The sequence below is a fragment of the Typopeltis vanoorti genome, chromosome 1, assembly GCF_054136105.1.
Source record: "Typopeltis vanoorti isolate ZY-2024b chromosome 1, IOZ_Tvanoo_1.0, whole genome shotgun sequence".
NCBI classification, from domain to species: Eukaryota; Metazoa; Arthropoda; class Arachnida; order Uropygi; family Thelyphonidae; genus Typopeltis; species Typopeltis vanoorti.
In genome coordinates, this window is record NC_143549.1 from 13,030,910 (window position 1) to 13,053,908 (window position 22,999).

At 36.9% G+C, this 22,999-nt stretch overlaps 1 long non-coding RNA gene across 1 annotated transcript in view; it reads left to right on the forward strand.

Moving 5' to 3' along the window:
- LOC150109794 (uncharacterized) overlaps positions 1 to 21,627 on the forward strand; it is a 63,507-nt gene extending 41,880 nt beyond the window's left edge. Inside the window, exon 3 of the long non-coding RNA XR_016550192.1 lies at positions 19,978 to 21,627. This is a non-coding gene — a long non-coding RNA (uncharacterized LOC150109794). The remainder of the gene's footprint in view (positions 1 to 19,977) is intronic.
- Positions 21,628 to 22,999: the final 1,372 nt, after the last annotated feature.

Genomic DNA, 22,999 nt, shown 5'->3' on the forward strand with positions numbered 1-22,999 from the left:
ATGCAAGGCAAATCAGAGTAGGAGTGAGAGAAAGAGAGGGGTATGGAAATGATAGAAGAATACAGAATAGGAGCAGTAGAACATAGTGAATGAGAAAGAGGTATGGGAATGGTAGAAGAGGAGAGAATAGAAACAGTAGAAGAGAGGAAATGAGAGAGAGTTATGAAAATGATAGCAGAGGAGAGAATGGAAACAATCAGAGAGAGAAAATGAGAAGAATGCGAGGGAGTGCTAGAACCAGGGATAGAGTGATGCCAGGACAGTAGGTAAGTAGGGGAACAGAGAAAGAAAGGGTTAGGAGGAGAGAGAGTGAGGATGCAGGTGAGCAATCAAGGAACAGAGTGGTAAGAGGTGTGATGATCTCAATGAACCATGGTGTGCAAGATAGGATGCCAGAGGAGTGTTTGCCTGGAGGGATGATAGAAAGTGTGGCTATGGCAATTAAAAAGGGTAAAAGGATGGATGAAATGATTGGGCATTATAATAACAGGAATTGAAGTAGCAGGGCACAGCATTTTTCATCAGGATAGGAAAGGAAAACGTGGAGGTAGCGTACTGCTTATGATAAGTGATGACTTATGTCTTCTAAGAGTGGAGGCTTTGGAAGGCAATTAGAGAGTGGCCAAGACAGCATATTTAGTGGGGTATTGCTACAAACTAAGGAGCACAGAGGGTGAGAAACAGGAGATGTTTAGGCAGTTGAGCCTACCAAGAACAAGAAGAATTATTGTTATCAGAGATTTTAACTAAAGCAGTATAAGCTGGGAAAAGGAAAATGCATGTAGTAATAAGGAAATGGAATTTCTAGAATTCTTAAGGGACAAATGTCTTAGGCAACATGCAATGGAGGGAACAAGAGGTTCAAGAGTTTTGGATTTAGTCATAGCATCAGAAGAGCTTGATAATAAGTGAGATGACATTTCTCCCACCAGTTAGAGAGGGTGACCATGTGGTCTTGACTTGGAAGATGAATGGACATGCAGGAGTATCAAAGAAAATGGAACATATGTGGAATTATAAGGCAGGTGATTATAATAGTATTAGATATCAACTAGGGGCAGTTCTATGGAGGGCAGAATTGGAAGGCCAGGATATCATTAGTGCTTGGGAAATTGTGAAGGAATATTTGTTAGCAGCAATAGTCAGCTGTATTCCACGAGTGAAGAAGCAGACCCAATTTGGTGTAAAGAGGATGACAAACAATATCAAACAGGAACTGCAGTTGAAAAAGAGATTATGGAAGAGATATAAGGAGAGGGGTGGAGTGCAGATGCACAATGAATATAAGAATCAGGCCAGAATAGTGATTGGTGTGGTGTGGAAGGCAAAACTGGAATATGAGAAGAGATTGGCACTAAGATCTAAAGAAAATCCTAGGAAATTTTTTAGCTATGTGGCCAGTAGGAGGAGAAATGATTGTGGAAGAATGACATTGCAGGATAAAAATGGGAATAGAGTGACTGATGCAGATCATAGTGGAGTTGTTCAATGAGCACTTTATTAGAGTATTTAATCTTGGAGAAGAAGGTTTTAATACTACAGGGATAGAGCAGGTTCAGGGTTTAGAGGTGCAAGAGAAGAGTGTGTTCCAAATACTGAGTACTCTGGATGTCAGTAAAGCAGTGGGACTGGATGGTATTTCAGCACAGGTTTTGAGAGAATGTGCTAAAGAACTGACAACTCCATTGACCTGGCTCTTCAATAAAAGTCTTTCTGCAAAAGATACCCAAGGAATGGAAGGAAAGTAAGATAGTGCAATTGGACAAGGGTGGTAGCAGACTGGAAGTGTCTAATTATAGGCCAGTTTGTGTGTCATTTTGGAGAAATTAGTGAGGGACTACATACAGTGTTGGGCAGATGAGGGTGATGTTATCTGTGAGAATCAACATGGATATGTTAAGGGACACTCATGCTTTAGTAATACGATTGCCTTTTATAATAAAGTGACAAGAGCAGTTGATGAGGGAAAGACATATACTGCCATTTTCTTAGATTTTGCAAAGGCATTTGACAGGGTGCCACATAATAAGCTGATATTTAAGTTGCAGCACATGGGTTTAAATGTCAGGTTAGTCAACTGGATTCAGGATGGCTGTCTAATAGGTATCAGAGAGTTGTGTATGGTGGGGCAATATCAAGGTAGCAGAAGGTTACACGTAGGGTTCCATGGGGCTCAGTACTGGGACCTGTATTGTTCACTCTTTATATCAATGACATTGGATTGCAAGGGGATATTCAGTTGTTTGTGGATGATGTGAAGCTTGGAAGGATTATCAGTAATAGTGCAGATGTGGCAGCTCTGCTAGAGGATTTGAATAAACTAGACAGATGGGAAAATGAATGGGGTATCAGTTTAATGTAGCAAAATGTCAAGTCTTGAAGTTTGGGATCCATCTATGGGATGCTACATACTCGATTGGAGGAGCTGTACTGGAGGAAGTAGGGGAGATAAGAAATCTGGGGATGATGGTTGATAGAAAACTGAAATTCAGGGAACATATTGCAAAGATGATGAAGGTAACCCAGAAGATTGCTGCAATACTGAGAAGGACGCTGACCTGCAGAGATAAGTTATCACTCTGTTGTATAATACCCTGATCAGACCACACTTAGATTATTGTTCCCAGATTTGGTCCCCAGGATTTGAAAGGGATAAGGGTACAGAGGCAGATAACAAAGATGGTTTCAGGACTGTACAGTGAGGATCAGCTGAGGGAATGTGGACTGCAGAGTTTGGTGGATAGAAGGAGGAGAGGTGAGATGATCGAGACTTTTAAACTGTTGAGAGGAAGTTACAGGATGGACATCGGGGAGTTCTTCTGCTTGTTGGAACAGCTGGAAGGAGCGATGACAAGGGGCAATCCCTGGAAGTTATGAAAGGAAGCTGTGAGCAAGAGGGTGAGAAGTTTCTTTGTGTGGAGGATGGTTGAACCATGGAATGTATTGCCTGAGAGAGTGGTGAGAGCAAGAATGGTCAGTGAGTTCAAGGAGTGGTGTGATAGACTTTGTTTCCTAAGAAGGACCTCCCATGATGAGTCTCTTGACTCCATGAAGGCCTGAATAATAATAATAAATGTTTGTTAGAAATCAGTAAAACTGCAGTATGGGTAATCTGTATATCCAGTGCTTTTTTAGCCAGACTATTAACTATAAAAATATGGTCTATAGTTGACCTTCTAGGTCTAAAGCCTGCTTGATCTCCTTTTTGAAAATTGTTATTATGATGCCTGTCTTCCAGTCATCTGGAATTTCACCAGTATATAGTATTTGGTTAAAAAGTTCAAGCAGGAAATTAATGGCTGCTATGCCACCATATTTCCACAGTTCAGTAGGAAGTTGATCATAACCATGTGATTTAGATAAGTTCATTTTATTTATTGCATTCAAAATTTCTTATTTTATTAAACAGTGCTTTTCTCTTTCTTTCTCTTAGTTTCTGTTTTTCTAGGCTTCCTCCCTCCAGAAATGTATCCTTTGATATTCTCTCCAAAATTTTTTAATCTCTTCAATTGTTCCAGTTTCAATCTTGTTTTCTTTCATTTTTAGTGGTCTATTTTGGAGTGTTTTGTTAATTATTTTATAATTTTATTTACATTCTTGCTATCATTCTTTTTTATTGGATTCCTCACACATTTTTGCCTTTTCTTCCAACCAAGCAGTTTTTGAGATTTGCGCATATCTATTTTGTTTTTCAGTCTTTTATAACCTTTATTTTCCTCTGTATATTCTCTGTTCAAAGTATTTCTGCAGCTCTTCTAATGTTTTCAAAATTTCTGTAGTTGTCCATTTGTTATTTGCTCTGATTGTTGTATATCAAGTGCAGCATTTACCATAACCTCTGCCCATTTTCCATTTATTTTCTACATTGTCACAGGTTATTTTCTTTAACTCTCTTTTTATTATGTCTCTGTTTGTTTTATATAGTTATATTTTCAGTTTTGTTATGTTAATAATATCACTTAGGATCTTTGAATTTAAATTTCAGCTTAATTTTTTGCATTTTACTTGTGGTTTAAGCCAATAAGAATACGATTTGGTTGGCTAAATCCCAAATTGCCAGCCCATCCTCATTTGTTCAGCATCCAGGTAGATACTTAACAGGTTGCATCACAAGAAGGTGAGGATTGGACATTAGGTCAGAAGCACTATTTGGTTCTCTCCATTCCATTAAAGGCTATGTGTAGGTCTCCTCTCAGTTATATAGCTTGTAATGTACATTATTCCCCTCTGCTATTCATTATCTATATGGATCACATTACAAAGGAGAGTGGTATTAAACCTGATATCAAAATTGAAGATGTAATCTTAGCTTTACTTTATGTTGATGATGTTATACTTTTAAATAAATCCAGTATAAGTTTGTAAGATTACCTGACTGAATTAAAAATACTTTTAAAAATATCTCCTGACATTTCTCAATGCGATTATCACTTTTTTCTGCTAGACTGTCACATGTGAAATAGTCAGTTCTGCAATAAAACAGAGATTGAAGCAGAAGTTGCTAGAGGTTGAATTATCATTGCTAAGCCATCACATACATAACAATTCTGTTAACCATTTCAGCTTAATGCCACACACACGCACTTGTCATCGTGTTTCCACAAATCCCCAATTAAAACAATATTTGTTACGTCACCCTTTGGTTGAAGATACTTGCTCTTCAACTTGCAAGTTGTGGGTTCGAGTTGCATGTGGATGTAACATCCCACCATATTTCTTTCTTTTGATGATTAATTGAGTTTTTCATAATCCAACCAATTAAAATTATAAATAATAGACCAAATAGCACACAACCCTGCCTAACTCCAGTTTCAATGATAAAGAATTCTGTAAGTTTTCCATCTACTTCCCTGCAAGTTTTGCTGCCATTATACATATTCTTAACAATGTTGAGAAATTTATAAGGTATTGCATATTCTTCTAATATTTTCCAAAGTTTTTCTCTATTTACTGAATCGAATGCTTTACTGAAATCGATGAAGTTTAGGTAAAGTGGAGCTTGAAATTCTATACATTGTTTAATTATATTTGTAAGAGTGAATATTTGTTGGATGGTCCCAGAACCATTTTGAAAACCTGCCTGTGCTTCTTTTAGTAAATTTTCGATTTTCTTTTTTAATCTATTAATTAAACTTTTGTGGGAATTGAAAGCAAACTTTCTCCAATTTTCACACTTGGTCAAATCTCCTTTTTTTGGGATTTTTATAATTACTGCTTCTTTCCATTGTTCAGGAATTTTTTCTGTCTTCCATATTTCATTGTATAACTTTTGTAATTTGGCAGTAGTTGTGTTAAGATCAACTTTTATCATTTCTGTATGCTTTGTTAGATTTTAGTGCATTCAAGGCATCTTTGACTTCAACAAAGTCAAAGCTCAACAAAATCTCATCTTCGGAAAGGGTCAAAGTGGGTATTACACTAGTTGTAATATTTTGCACCTGTTGAGATCCTGTATCTACCTTTACATTCAAAGTTTCTTCAAAATAGTCTCTCCATCTTGCTTCAATTTTGGAGTCGATCGTCAATAACTTTCCTTGTTTGTCTCTTTTGTTACCATTGATTTGTTTTATAATTGATAAGGTTGTCTAATTTGTTCATTTTCTGCAGCATTTTTTTTTTTTTGCTAGATATCTGTGGGCTGTTTGAATTTGTTCTCTAAGAATCACTTTCTCTGTATGTGCATAGATGTAATTTAAAATCAGAACTTTCTAGTTATATGAATCAGAATATTTTAAATGTGCTTGAAAGAATCACTGTAATTCAGCTAAACATATTCTGGAAAGTAATAAAGAAAAGCTTAAATGTCACTCACAAGCATTGCAATCATTATGGTAAGCTAAAGATACTTGTTTCCTCTTTTGATCAGTCGGCTGGCTTTTTTGAAGACATGCAAAGACAGCAATCTTATTCCTAACTGCATCAAGCTGAAAAAGAAATTTACTTCTGGTAAAGCACTTCGCATCTATGCATATACAGAGAAAGCAATCCTTAGAGAGCAAATTCAAGCAGCCTGCGAAAATGTAGCAATGAAACAAAAACAAGTTTTAAATTTACAATCTGAACTTTCTAGTTATATGAATCTCATTATCATCATCATCAAATTCCTGATATGTACCCTCAAGAGGTGTACAGGATATGAGGGTACTACATGAAAAATTTACATCATTACTAACTTCCTATCTACAATTTTCCTCCAAATCAGTCTGTTACTTGTTAAAACTCCAACATTATCAGATCTTATCTTTCTATCGTCTAAGGCACATTGTACCATATCAGTCTACTTATATCTTGGTCTTCCTCTGGGTCGTTCTTCTGCCAACCTGGCAGAGAACACTTGTTTTGCTAATCTTTCCTCGCCCATTCTGTTTAAGTGACCATACACCTGGCATTAGCTCTGCTAACACATTCCTGGATGCTGACAATGTCAAGTTCTTTCCCAATATCCTCGTTTTTAATATGATATTGCCACTGATGCCATCTGTTCACACCTCTAATCTTTCTCAGGACTCTCATATCTGCAGTCTCTAGTCTTTGGTCAAGTGTTTTACTTCTGACCCAGCTCTTAGATCCATAGGTTAAAACTGGTTTGTACACTGTTTTCTATACAGCTAATTTAGTATTTTGACTAATTTCTCTCTTATTCCACATGAATTTATTCAATTAACTTCCTACTATACCAGATTTGTTGATTCTGTTCTCTATTTCCATATTTAATTTCCCATCTTCACTAAAAATCATGCCTAAGTAGATGAAATGTTTTACTTGTTCCACAGGTTCCCCATTCACAACACAGTTGACATTTTCAACACTTCTACCTATTTTCATTGTCTTTGTCTTTTTAATGCTGACCTTCATACCATATCTATTACAACAGCTATTCAATTTAGTCAGGGAATCTTGCAAACATGTAACGGATTTATTTAGAAGTATAACATCATCCGCATAAAACAAAGAGCTGACATTAACATCTCCAATTTTGATATGAGGTTTAATACCACTTTCCTTCATAATCTGATCCATATAGATAATGAATAACAGAAGGAATAATGTATATCCTTGTCTCACACCAGATTTAACATTAAACCATCCTCCTGTACTTCCTTCAATTCTAACTGCTGACCTACAACTCAAATAAAGACTAAGTATTGCTTGATATAATGCCCCATTGACACCATATAACTGCAGCGTATTGAATATCTTCTCTATTGGAACCATGTCATATGCCTTCTCCAAATTGACAAAACTTAAATACAGATCTTTGTTATATTCCCATGATTTCTCCACTAGTCGTAAAGTGAAGGTCTGATCCTGACAGCCTCTATTTGGCCTGAATCCAGCTTGTTCTTCACCAAGCTTTTCTTTCACAATTCTTCCCAACCATTTCTCAAGTATATTTGCATACATCTTACCAGGAACACTCAGTAGGGATATACCTCTGTAATTCTCACATTCAGTTTTATTTCCCTTTTTATATATGGGTACTATGAGAGCTCTACTCCAATCATTGGGAAATCGTCCCTCTGTCCAGGCATTCCGAACTATGTAGTGCAGCCACTGTAAGACTTTTATACCACCATACTTGAGCATTTCTGGTCGAATATCATCTATTCCTTCTGCCTTTCCACATTTCAAGCCTTTGATGGCTTTTTCTACTTCATATATGGATATGTATTCCTGACTGTATGCCTGTTGGGTGTTTTTTACCACTGTGCTATTACTGCTTGTTTCATTTAGCATTCTTTTTCTCCCATTTCCAAGTCACCTTTATCATTTCTAACTCCTTTTACAGCACTCTTTCCTCCATTTCTATGCTTCTTCAACAACTTCCAGAATATCTTACCACCTTCTTGATATTTATTTTCTATGTTCTTGCCAAAGACCTCCCATGACTTTTGTTTATCTAGTTTTACAGTGTTTCGCTTTCTTACATTTGTCTTTGTATTCTCTAAGAGCAAAAGCTGACTTATTTGCCAGGAACTTTTCATATGCTTTCTTCTTTTCCTTCACTGCCTCTTTAACTTCCTGTGTCCACCATGGAGTTCTGATTTTTCTATCCTTGCAGACTACCTCACCTCATGCCTCTCTGGCTGAATCAATCAGGGTTTTCTTCAAGGCTTGCCATTGAATCTCCAAGGTTTGGTTCCTGTTCTCAAACTCTTTCATTTTTCCTTCAATAATCTTTGTGTATTTTAGTCTACTGTTCACATCTTAGAGCTGCTCAACTTTTATTCGCTTTAAAACTTTCTTACATGTTATTCTTTTCAATATGAAATTCAATTTTATCCAGCTCAAGACTAAATAGTGATCACTTCCAGTTTCAAATCCTCTGTACACTCTGGTGTCCTGCACCAGGGAGGAAACATCACTATCAACAAAACAAAGTCAATGAGACTTTTCTTATTCCTTGCCTCTTCTCTCCATGTGAATTTGTGCACATTTTTATGTTGTAACATGGTGTTAGTAATAACCAGTCCATGTCCTGAGCAGAAATCCAACAGATATTTGCCATTATTATTAGCTTTGCTCTTTTCTCCAAATTTTCCCAAAATATTTTAGTATGTCTGACAATCATTTCCTACTCTGCTATTTAGATCCCCAACAAGGAACAACTTTTCATTTTTCATTGTGTCAGTTGCTTTGTCAGCAACAAAAAATTCCTCCACTTCTATCTTAGTAGAACCTTCTTTGGGACCATAGGCATAAATAAGTCTCATTGTCCAATTCCCCATTCTGATATTAGCCCACATCACTCTACTTGAGACTGCCTGCCATTGAAGATTAGCCTCGTATTTAGTGTTGAATACTATGGCTACTCATTCTTTTCCTTGATTGTCATTTCCTGAATATAACATTTTGTATTTATTGCTCAGAAAGATCTCACCAGTTTTTGTCTTTTTTTTTTTTTTTTCACCAGAGGTCCGGCCAACAATTGTTGTAGCGATTGGTCAGCATCTTTAACAAACCAGTTTGATTGTAGTGTAGCTTGTTTTCTCTGTATAGTTGTCGAAACGTCAAATGTAGATTTTAGTTATATTAAACTAAAGCTTTTATTTGAACACAGTAGTTGTCTCCATAATTTTCAAAAAATGCATTTTGTCTTTTTTGTTTCAGTCACCCCTATTATGTCGATATGGTACTTATCTAATTCCTCAGCTAGCTCCATTTCTTTGCCATTCAGGCTTCTTATGTTCATAGTACCAATCTTTAACTCTGATGATGTTGAGTTGGGGTGTGCTTTCAGATTTGTTCCAGTAACTGACTTTTCGCTGTTTGCCCCGGTTCCCTGGCGAAAACAACAGGGACCTTGTTTAACCAGGCAACGCTCCAGCCGGCATGAAATTTTATCATGTTGTGCCATCATTTTTTATTTTGGTTTAACCAATAAGAATACAATTAGGTCGGCTAAATCCCAAATTGCCAGGCCATCCTCATTCGTTCAGTATCGAAGTAGATACCCAACAGGGTGCACCACGAGAAGGTGAGGATTGGACATTAGGTCAGAAGCCCTGGTCGGTTCTCCGCATTCCTTTAAAGGCTATGTGGAAGTCTCCTCTCAGTTATACAGTTTTGACTCTTATGTGTTTGAAAGAATCATTGATAATTCAGCTAAACCTAATCTTTAAAGTAATAAAGAAAAACTTAAGATAAAATTTCATATTTTAAAACAATGACAAAATTTGAATATGAATCATACAAATGTAACCAATTAGTATCTCGCTTCCCCGGCAAATAACTCCAACAATGAATAACAAACAAGTGAGATGAGGAGTGACCAACCACATGCAAGCAATGTTCATGTGATCAACCTATCTAGCCACACCTTAAATAATGGTTTACTTGCATTACTTGATAAAGGCCTAAACTTCGCAGTAGCACCTACAACTGTTTATAAACTGGATGTTATATACCACATAGAAAGAGGCATTAAATATCTTTTAATTAATATAAAATTCGTTTAGAAACTGGCAGTGTTTTGAATAAAAAGAAAACCATATGTAGCAATTTGACAAAAACAGAACTAGCAGCAATCAAGTCATTAAAAGCTAATCAAGATATAATTATAACAAAATTGGACAAAGGTAATGCCACAATTATTCTTGACAGATCAACTCTATTCATCAGATGAATCAACTAGTCTTCGATAACAGCACTTATCAACTTGTGAACTATAATCCGACCAACAGGGTAAAGATAAAAACTGTGAAATTACTTAAGTCTTGGCTGTCAGACACTGTTAGAAAACTAATACCCCATTATTACCATTCTCTCAGAATATATGGCGTTCCCAAGGTACACAAACATAACGTTCCTCTTTGGTTGATAGTCGAGGGAATAGACAGCCCTAATTGGATTTTTTGACTGGTGTTGAGGCTAGCTGGTGAAAGGACGTACTGTCGGAGAGAGCTCCTGAAAGATTTGTGATTTTTGTTGATTTATTAATATTTTGTTAGATTTAATTGTGTAATTTTAGTATATTATGGTAGATTTGTTAGTGTACTAAAGTGTTTTATAACATAATCTATGTCGGGAAGTCGCTGCTAGAGGGATTCATAGTGTGTAGTGTTCGTGAAAGCTCCTGATAATATAAGCGTTATTTTTAGTTATCGTTGATAAATTTACTTTAATATTGCGTAGTTTTATTTGCCTTGCTTTGTTAGTGCGTCTGTTTGTGTGTTTTTGGTGTTTATAATTTATAATTTGATAAAATACGTTACTAGTATGGCTCCAGTACAAAGGAAAATGGCTGCCAGTAATGATGGTTCGCCATCTTCTTTCAAGAATGGTAATGTAAAGAAGATGATTCAATGTACTATCTGCGAAATGTACGCTTTGCAGAGTGCAGTCAGAGTGTGGTTAGATGATAATAAAAGAGTGAATGTGTGTAGAAAATGTAGAGAGAATGAGGAATTGAAAGTGTATTTTGGATCGTCAGTGTGATAATTTTGTCAAACTTTAGAATGAAGAAAATAGGGATATGACAAGAAACGGCAAGGTTGTACCAGAGAATTGTGAGAGTGTGAATGATAGTATTAATGGTTTTACAGAGAATAAAAAAGATGAGATAGATGCAATGAATGAGATCGCGTTGTTGAATGGTGTAATACAAAGGGCAAAAGTCAACTGAATGAACCAGCCAATAATAAAAAGTATGACAGGAAAAATAGGCGTATGAGTGTGAACATGAACAAAATGAAGGAATAGAGTGCTGTATGGAGACTCGCTAGTACGAGGTGTGTTAGTAGAGGATTTGACAAAATCGTACCAACCTGGTGCGACCATAAAGGATGTAACTGAGTCTATTAGAGAGCAAAAGGAAAGGGTGAAAGAAATGATTGTTGTGGCAGGTACGAATGATTTGAAAGGAGATAAAATGGAAATGATAGAAGACCTGAATGAATTGTTTGAGGTAGCAAAAGAAAAGAGTGAGAGAGTTAGAATGATTAGTCTTTTGCCACGATATGACAGTGAATTGTTTAAAAGGAGGGCCATAATTGTGAATGACTTTATGCGTGGGTTATGTATGACGTGTGGCGTGGAATTTGTGGACGTGTGGAGTGAGTTCGATGGGCGAAAAGATCTATATAAGATGGATGGCTTGCATTTGAATGGTTACGGTGTAAGAAGACTTGAGAAAGTGTTGCTGAATGTGGATGTGCAAATTCAGGGAAACTAGATTTATTAAGGGGGCTGGGTAGTTATACAGTCCTTAGGGAGGCAGTTGAATGTAAGAATGAATATAATATGCCCGAGCGAATAAGGACAACAAATCAGAGTGGGATAGTTAATATAAGGCATCAAGGTAGGGTTGGGGCTAATGGGGGTCTTAAATTCATGTACGCTAATGCTAGGAGTATTAGGAACAAGAAGGAAGAGTTTTTGGCCATGGTTGGCACTTCCAGACCACAGGTTATTGGTATTAGTGAAACATGGCTGACTGTAGATGATATAGCTAGTGGGATTGAATGTGATGGGCATAGTGTGTTCAGGAATGACAGGGAGAATAAAATGGGAGGAGGAGTATTGTTGATGATAGCTGATGTGCTGCAGCCAAGGAGAATAGAAGCTGAATTGCAGGATGGAGAAAAGAGCACATTTGAGGCCATTTGGTGTGAGATTGTGGATAGCAGAACTAAATATACAATTGGCTGCTGCTATAGACCAGGTGATGGAAAAGATGGTGGTGACAGTATGCACAAGCAAATAGAAGAAATGAGTGGAAGGAGGGTGATTATTATGGGATATTTCAACTATGGTCGCATTGATTGGAGTGAGGAGAGGATACACGGTAGGAAGGAATTGAATTTTATGCGGTTATTAAGTGATAACTATCTGCGACAGCATGTAATGGAAAATACTAGGGGTCAGAGAGTGCTTGACCTAGTAATTACATCTGAGGATTTCGCTGTAACAAATATGACCACATTGCCACCAATTGATGAGAGTTATCATAGGGTCTTGACTTGGGAGGTGGCTAAAGGTGTGGAATTTTCAATTAACACAGGTACATGTGGAATTATCGGGCTGGAAAGTATGACAAGCTTAGGAGTTTGATTGGTTCAGTGCCATGGCACGTACAACTGCAAGGACTAGAGATTGATAGTGCATGGGAGGCAGTTAAGAAGTGTTTGCATGAAGCAATGGCTGACTGTATACCTAGAGTCCGAATAATAAATCAAGTAGGGGTTAAATGGATGAATAACACCATTAAGCTTGAGCTGCAAAAAAAGAAACAACTATGGAGGGAATTTAAGGAGAAAGGTGACCAGCAGGCACAGGCCAGAAGGGTAACGAGTGTGGTAAGAAAAGCAAAAAAAAGATTACAAAAGAACATTGGCCATGCAGGCTAAAGAGAATCCTAAACAGTTTTTTAGATATGTAGCAAGTAAAAGGAAAAATGAACATGGCAGAATGATTTTAAAGAATGCCGATGGTAGGGAGGTAACTGAATCAGTTGATATAGTTGATTTACTGAGTGAGCACTTTGCAAGTATATATCATCCAGGTGGTGACGTTGAAGATATGAATGTACCAGTAGATTATATGGGAATTGTGGTGAATGAAGTGGAGGTGAGTAGTCTATTGCATAACCTCAATGTCAATACATTCTTGGGATTGGATGGTATACCAGCTCGTGTCGTACGAGAAGCAGCTAAAGAATTGTCAGTACCCTTGACCATTTTGTTTAATTTGAGTCTCGGGTCTGGGTTAGTCCCGAGGGGGTGGAAAGAGGGGAAAATAGTTCCACTGCATAAAGGTGGTTCCAAGACTGCTGTTGTAAATTACCGACCGATTAGCATATCAGGAATCATTGTCGAGGTCTTAGAGAAATTAGTCAAGAAAAGAATACAGGATTGGATAGATGAAAATGGGATATTGTATGGGGGACAACATGGTTTTGTGAAGGGTAGATCATGCCTCAGTAACTTGCTCACGTTCTATAACACAGTGACGGCTGAACTGGATAGGGGTAATGGGTTTACAGTGATACTACTGGACCTTGCCAAGGCCTTTGACAGGATACCACATGGAACCCTACTCAGTAAACTGGAGCAAATGGGGATAGATATAGGGTTGGTGGGATGGATAGGAGGGTGGTTGAAGGAGAGATACCAGAGAGTGGTTTATGCAGGAGTGGAGTCTAAAAGACGACTTGTGACTTGTGGTGTGCCGCAGGGCTCTGTTCTTGGACCACTTCTTTTCAATTTGTTCATCAATGATATAGGAAAGGATTTGAGAGGAAGTATTCACTTGTTTGCTGATGATGTAAAGTTGGGTAGAGCAATTATGAGTGCACAGGATGATTTGGATAGTTTGGAGGACTGGACTAGGAAAAATGGATGTCAATTTAATGTGGCAAAGTGTAAGGTTATGCACTTTGGGGTGAAAAGAATAGCAGCAGTATATGGCATTGGTGGAACCGTTCTCCAGGAGATTGATGAGGCCAGGGATATGGGAGTGTTGGTGGATAGGGAATTGAAGTTTAGGGGACACATTGCAAACGTGACTAAATCAGCTCATCAAATCACTTGGTGTCTGAAAAATACTGAGACATGCAGAGACAAACAAGTTGCTGTTCCTCTATATCGAGCCTTGATAAGACCCCATCTGGACTACTGTGCCCAGTTATGGGCACCAGGGTTTCTTTGTGATGGGAAGGAAGTGGAGAGGATCCAGAGACGAGTGACCAAGATGATAGAAGGTCTGTGGAATGAACCTTATGAGAATAGGTTGAAGATTTGTGGGTTGCAGAGATTGGACAATAGGCGAAGGAGGGGTGATATGATTGAGACATTCAAATTACTGAAGGGTTTCTACAAGATTGATCCAGAAGATATTTTTGAAAATATGACTGGTGGTGGGAGGACTAGGGGCCATGCATGGAGGCTGGGCAAGAGCGTGGTTGACAAGGGTCTTAGAGCTAGGTTTTTTACTTGGAGAGTGGTGAATGAGTGGAATAAGCTTCCAGAGTCTGTTGTGGGTGCTATGACCGTGAATGAGTTCAAGGCAAGGTATGATAGATACTGTGTCAATGTCGAATAGTTGTTCTTGACATGATGTTAGTGCCTCCCTCGATGAGTCTGTCGACTCCTTGGAGTTGCCCGGAACAATAATAATTATCACCTAGCCAAGGTGATAATTAGGGCTGTCAACACTCAAGGAGTTGGTTGGTCATTACCCCTCCTATATAAATAACACACAACACTTCATAAACGAAATTAAAAACATAACACTCAGCAAAGATGATTTATTAGTCAGTTTTGACGTTTCTGCCCTTTTCATAAATATCCCAATGAATTAATCAATGACATAATTCTTCTTCTACAGAACAAATTTCTGCCCGATATTATGATTCTCTTTGTCCACGTACTACGTTCCGGTTACTTTGTGTGGCAAAAAAAAATTTTACCTACAAAAAGAAGGTATGGCCAAACCCCCCCATTGCTAATTTTTATATGGAAGCTTTTGAGCAACCTGCTCTTGATTCCTTTACTCTGAAACCTATAGTTTGGCTTAGATACGTTGACGATGTTTTCGTTATCTGGTCACACGGCCACCAAACGTTAAACACATTTCTTAGCCACCTTAACAAACAACATGAGCACATACAATTTACTATTGAAATTGAAAATTGGAACTCACTCCTGTTCCTGGATACATTAGTTACATGTCTTCCCTCATGCAGTCTATCTTTGACTGTTTACCATAAGCCTACACACACAGACACACACACACCCGCCAGTATATACACATGCTAACTCATATCATCACCCTTCGCAAAAATTTGGAGTCATCAACACCCTCAAAAACAGAGGTATAACAATTTGCTCTAATGAACAAGCTCTTAAACAAGAATTTAAAATTATTAGCAATACATTTATAAATAACGGATATAGTAAAAATACTATTAATAAAATTCTTCATAAAACTTCATCAAAAAATAGTATAGATTACAGTAAAACCATAACACTCCCACACATTAAAAGGTTATCAGAAAAAATTAATAGAATCCTACATCGTTATAATCTTAATGCCACTCTTAAACCACCTTTAAAATTAAAAAAACATATTCAACACCTCTAAGGATCCTCCCCCCACTGGCACACCCTGGAGTTTATTGCACCTATAATTTACCTTGTGTTGGGGAAACTGGACATACAATCCCTATCAGTAAAAAAAAAAAAAAAAAAAAAAAAAACACAAACGACACATTAAATATAATTTTAGTGAAGCAGGCTTTTCAGATCATGCTTTTAATACCCTACATCAAATTGATTGGAAAAGTGCTTGTTCTTTGCATCATACAAAAACTTGGTATGAACAGAAATTTAAAGAAGCCTGTGAAATTTTGATTAACCACCCTAATCTTAATAATAATAATAATGGGGGGCTTAAAAATCCCAAGAATTTGGATGGCATATATTCATCCCACTTTGTTTCCAGCAAACCGTGACTTTAGGACTGGAAGCAATTTTTCATTTTTTATTGGCGACTGTCCATACCAGTTGCAATTTATATACATACTTATATAAGTAATTTTCTTTTCTGTTTATTTATTTATCTATTATTCTATTATTTTCTGTATGAGCATGTTACTTTCTAGCTGAATTTAACTGTGTAACCTAATAGATAATAATAGGATTCTAGCTTTGATGTAGTGAAGTTTTTTTGTTTTTTTTTTAGCACCAGAGAAAGAAAGGTTTTTTATTATAGCCTTTTTTTTACAAATGTATGGTTAATGATTTTGAATTCTTGGTTTAGAGCTTATTCATTTGAGCAAATAGTTAGTGCTCTGTGTTTGAGGGTGCTTATGACTCCTGATGATGACCTCAATACAGAGGTCAGAACATCAAATATTACTTTCCTAATATTAAGTAAACTAATTATTTTAACACGTGTGTTGTGTCTCCATAAATTCTTAACTATGAATGCTGACTACCGTGTAATCTTAAAAGAAGGAATAATACCCATTATCTTTTGCCTACACTAACTGCCCATTTAAATCATCCTACAAGCTTTCCACATCACCTTGATTTACTATTGCTCTACTCAATGCTGCATCATCAGCAAACAACTGAATATTTCTTTTCAAGTTATTTCTTATATCATTTATGTTGAAATTAAACAGTAGTGGTACTAACACGGACCTTTGTGGCACACCAGCTTTTGCCCGGATTCTGCTCCTCATTAAACAACTTTTTGATATCTGTCCAGCAGCTACCCTCTTATCCACATAACCAGTATCATATCATATCCATTCCCAGTTCTAATTTACATAACAGAGTTCCATGAGGTATTCAATCAAATGCCTTTCCAAAAAAATCCAGCCAAATCATATGGCCATTTCCTTTATCCAACTCAGCTGTCACATTCTTATCCAACCATTCTTGAATTCTCTTTTTTAACCAAATTTTTCAGTACTTTTACCACCACTTCTGAGATGCTGATTGGTCTATAATTTGCCTGCAGTCTTTGAACCCTCTCTTATGCGAGGTAATTATTTTGTTCTCTTTCCACTCCCTTGAAATTCTACTAGAGCTGAGACTTAAATTAAACAGCCTAGTCAGAGACATTGCAACCTCTCAGGTATAATAAGTATTATGTGATTAATATGTAATGTTGGCCTCCTGAGATGAGTCTTAGAGCTCTGTGGAGATTCCAGTACTAATGATTATTATTATTACATGCAACCTCAGGGGAATCCAAGAACTCATTGTGGGAGGTCACTCTACCCTACTTCACTAAATACACCTCACCCTCTCTGCCACTATTTAATTCCACTGCGACACTACTACCATCAGTGTCATCTACCACCCATCTTCATCATTACCAACTTCTTCTTCTGCAGCTTTTCCCACTTAAGTAGGGTCGCTGTTTGTGGTGAGTCTCCTCCACAACTTCCTGTCTTGGGCTGTAACCACATCCAACTTCTTCATTCTAAAGTCCTCCTCCACCATCTCCCTCCATCTCTTCTTTGGCCATCTGCATGACCTTTCTTCCCACATACTCTTCCTCCCTCCTCATCACATTACCAAACCATCTCAACCTTGCCTCCTGTATCTTTGCTCCTAAGTTCATAACCTTCACCGTTCCCCTTACATAGTCATTTCTCAGATGATCCTTTCTGGTCACCCCCACATCCACCTAAGCATTCTCATCTCTGCTACCTCCATCCCTCTGATGTTATTTTTCCTCAGGGCCACAGTTTCCAAAGCATACGTCATAGTTGGTCTCACTAGTGTCCTGTAAATTTTGCCTTTTAGATTGATCAGCACCCTCTTATCACATAGCACTCCAGCCATCTCTCTCCAGTTCCTCCATCCTGCTTGTATCCTGCATCCCACTTCCTTCTCAGCCTCACCAGCCTCTTTCATTGTTGAACCTAACTATCTAAAGTCACTAACCTTCCTGATGACATTTCCTTCCAGATCTGTCTCCTGGCTGCCATCCACTTTGCAACCCATACACTCAGTCTCATACCTCTCTCTTCCAGTACTTTCCTCCAACTTTCCAGTTTGGCTGCCACTTCTTCTTTTGATTCTGCACACAGCACAATGTCATCTGCATACAACATAGTCCAAGGCGCGTCTTCTCTCACTTCCTCCGTCACCACCTCCATCACAATATTAAACTGGAATGGACTTAATGCAGACCCTTGATGCAAGCAAACTGTCACTGGAAAACTTTCTTTCAATCCCAGGCAGGCTCGAACACTTGTCTTCACATTTCTGTACATCTCCTGCACCAACCTGACATATTTCTCTGGTACCTTCTTCTCCCTCAGACAATTCCAGACTTCTTGCCTTGGCACCCTATCATACGCTTTTTCGAGATCAATAAATACCAGATGCAGCTCCCGTTGCTTCTCTCGGAACTTGTCCATCATCTTTCGTACCCCAAAGATAGCATCTGTGGCCGATCGGCCAGGCATGAAGCCAAATTGCTCCTTTGCAATCTCCACCTCCTTCCTCAGTCTTCCATCAAGAACTCTTTCTAGGATTTTCATTGTGTGGGACATCAACTTTATTCCTCTGTAATTCTTACAGTCTTGTGCATCCCCTTTACCCTTGTAGATGGGGACAAGAGTACTTTTCCTCCATTCCTCGGGTATATTTTCCTGTTGGCAAACTTTCATGAACAGGTCCCACAGCAGGCCAATTCCCTCTTCCCCCCACTGCCTTCCATGCCCCCTCTGGAATCTTGTCTGGGTTCCCATCCTCGCATTTTTCTCATTCAAAAAGTCCCTCAAAGTATATTCTCCATCTGTTTCTTATGTCCACATCCCTCCATAATATTCTTCCTTCAGCATCTTTGATCTGCCTCACATGTACGATGTCCTTTGCAGCCTTATTTCTACATTTTGCCAATCAATAAATCTTTCTCTGTCCTTCCTGTGTTTCTAATTGATCATAAAGGTCTTGATATGTCATGGCCTTTGCCTGTGCAACAACTCTCTTGGTTTCTCGCTTTTTCTCTCTGTCCTCTTCCACTCTTGACTTGTCCCACTTCTGCTTTGCCTTCCTCTTAGCCTTCACTGCTTCTTGTACATCATTATTCCACCACCAATCCTCCTCCTGCTCTGTAATCTTTCCGGATGTTTCACCAGGCACCTCAATTGCACAGCTTAGAATTACTTTTGAATTATGTCTCCACCAGTCTTGTACACTTTCCAGTCCATCCGAAATCCTCTCTAACACCTTCTCCCTAAAACTTCCTCACACTCTTTTCTTTTAAGCAAAACCACTTAATTTTCTTCCTCCCATGGCTTCCAAAGGTTCTTATCTTTGACTTTATTTCAAAGTCTGAACACAGCAGCTGGTGTTGCTGCACCACTTGGTCTGTTGGGATTAGTTTACAATTTGTTACTGCCTTAAGATGTTTTCTTCTAGTCAAAATGTAGTCAATCTGTGAACTGTTGTAGCCACTTTTAAATGTTATCAAATGCTCTTCCCTCTTACAGAAGAAGGAGTTCACAATTGCCAGATCAAATGCTACTGCAAAGTCCAAAATCCACTCTCCTTCCTGGTTCATCATTTCCACTCCATGGCCACCATGCACCCTTTCACAGTCCCTATTCTGTCTCCCTATGTGTCCGTTCAAGTCTCCTCTGAGAATGTCATCATCATCATTACCAACAATAGTATTTTTTGTTTGTCAATTGCATGTGTTCTGAAGGCCAATTTGCCTACACTGGATGAAAAACTCAGGTCTTTTCCAATTGAAGAGCGCACTGTTCTACTGTTCTTCCAGTTGCGCTACAGAGGCACCCAAAAAATTACTCCATTGCCAGCTTATTTACCAAAGGTTAATGACCTCTTGCTTATTAAACTAGATGCTAGACTTAATCCAATGATAGTAATAAAACAGTAAATGTTTTTATACATTTTTGAGAAAATAGAATTATTAAACTGATTTATCACTAAAATTATGTTGCATATGATATAATTTTGCTTTTTTTTTTTTTTTTTTGCCTTCCAGAATATCACCTCTCGTGATCAACCACATTTGTCTTTTCAGCACAATTTGTGAGATGTCCAGTCAAAGATGGAAGTGTTAAAGTTTTTCTTTAAACTCTTTGTTTTTGTTAATGCTAAAGATGGAAGTTATCTGTGTTAGCATTTTCTGAGACAGTAAACAGAATGGAAAATCCTAGACTAATAGTTTAACTTAATTTTTCACCCTTCTCTTTCCAAAACTAAGTCAATGCTTCATACTTGTAGTATTTTTGTACATATTCATAATATATATATATATATATCTTGTTGCCTTGATTGCATTTAAATGCTACATCTGTTAGCTTGATTGATCTGTGCCGAAATGAATAATTGAGGTATGTAGCAAACCCTTGAGGATGTTATCCTAGTCATTAATGGATTAAAGCATGGTATAATTTGGATTTTTGAATGTTTGTGATAACAGAATGTATACCACATATGAAGCTTACCATGTTTATAATAATGTAATGTTATTTTTGTAATTCTTTTGAAATGTGATAGTTTATTTTGAGTATAAGATTAAAACTTTTTTAATTTGTGAATAATATCTATGACAAATAGATTGTTAGCTGTTACTTTTTTGTAGGATATTTATTTTGGCTTAATGAACTAACATCTGAAGTTTATTTATTAAGCTGTGTAATTAAACAATATCAGTATCTGATTATGAATTTCAGAATGCAGTTTGACAGAATTTACACATCATTGGCATTCTAGAAGGTATTTCAGTGAAATGCTTTCCCATTAAAAAAATTAAAATTTTAAAATTATACTAAATTTATTTTTAACTCCAGATTTCTACACTATAGAAGTTTTGTACAGTAAAAGCACTCTAGATGTTAATATAATCGCTACTTAATGTTATCTTTAGAACCATTTTTAAAATTTAAAATAATAATAATAATGGGATTTCAATAAATTACTATTAATTATACTGATGAAATTTTTAGTTCTTCAGCCATTTCTTCATGTTTCAAGTAACAGGTACTACATTTTTAAATCTAAAATGTATCATTTAGTCATCACTGATAAAATATAGAAATGATTTTGGTTAAGTAATATTTTTACTTGAATCTTAAAAGTTGTAAAATTTTTATTTATGAATTCTAGGAACACAGCTTATCAGTTATTATGTTATTTTATTCTTTATTTTCTTTTTTACTAACTCTTGCTTTTATAACCAACCTGGAGTTTATCAGTGATAACTGATGCATATTTTAATAAAGATATCTTTCCTAATGCTAATATAGCTATGAAGCTGAAAACTTTAACTGGTTGTCTGATATGAAAAAAAAATTATATAATCTGCAGTGTAACTTTATTTTAATGGAAATATATCAAATATGCAGTCCATGAGGATCATAGGTCTTTATTGACTGCATATTCCTATTTTTGAAATAGTTGGTGTTTTTAAGCAAAAAAAACTTATTCACTGATGATTACAACAAAGTCCAAAAGATATTTTTCTAAAAAGGAATAAGAAATTGGCTGTTGACATATTTTTACAGTTTCTAACAGACTTTATAAGTAAATCTTTCTGAAAGATATTTGTTACGTTCTTTCTTGCTGTGAAAATTCATTAGTATGGGAGTAAATTTTAGCAGATGTAAGTGGTTTTCATTCCTTTCTTAACCATTACATTATAAAATATAATAGCTAAGAACTGAACTCTAATTAAAGAGGAGTTGAAGTTCCTTCACTTATTGTTCATCTGTTTAAGATTCTCTGTTTTTTTCACAGTAGATATCTTCATGGAATATGTTAATCAATCCTCATTATCTCTGATTTCGTGACCACATCTTTTGTTTATAATTCAAGCTTATTGTCATCCTTATTTTCTATAGTAATTTAAATTTATACTGAAATTAATTATACATTTTTATATATTTTATTATATATTATTTTAAAATATACAATATAATATAATTATATATATATATTTATTTATTTATTTTTTTTAAACAGTCTTTTTTTAGTAAATTTATGTAAGTATTTTTATTAAGTTAAATCATTGAATAATGTCTTTCATTTAAAAGCCTGATCTGAAATTACTGAACTACATTAGTGTACTAATTCTCATAATGAAAGTGAGGAAAGCATATAGCATATGTTCTTCATATACATTATATTATCATTATTCAGGCCTCCATGGAGTCAAAAGACTCATCGAGGGGAGGCCCCCCCCCCTAAGAAACACAAAGTCTATCATACCACTCCTTAAACTCGTTGACCATTCTTGCTCTCACCACGCCATCAGGCAATGCATTCCATGGTTCAACCACCCTCCATGCAAAGAAACCACTCCTCACTCTCTTGCTCACAGTTTCCTTTCGTAACTTCCAGGGATGGCCTCTTGTCATCACTCCTTCCTGCCGTTCAACCAAGCGAAAGAATTCCCCAGTGTCAACCCTGTAACCACCTCTCAACAGTTGAAAAGTTTCAATCATGTCACCTCCAATATCACCTCCTCCTTCTATCCACCAAACTATGCAGTCCACATTCCCTCAGCCAATCCTCTTAACTATCATTGTACAGTCCTGTAACCATCTTTGTTATCTGCCTTTGTACCTTTTCCAGTTAATTTATCCCCTTCAAATCCTGGGGACCAAATCTGAGAACAATAGTCCAAGTGTGGTCTGATCAGGGTCTTATACAACGGAATGATAACTGCTTTATCTCTGCAGGTCAGCGTACTTCTCATTATTGCAGCAATTCTCTGTGTTACCTTCACCACCTTTGCAATATGTCCCCTAAATTTCAGGTTTCTATCAATCATCAACCCCAGGTCTCTTGTCTCCCCTACTTCCTCCACTATACTCCTCCCATAGAGTATGCAGTGTCCCATCGATATTTCCCAAACATCAAGACCTTGCATTTTGCTGCATTAAACTGATTCTCCCATTCATTTTCCCATCTATCTAGCTTATTGAAATTCTCTTGCAGGGCTGCCACATCTCCACTATTACTGATAACCCTTCCCAACTTCACATCATCTGCAAACAACT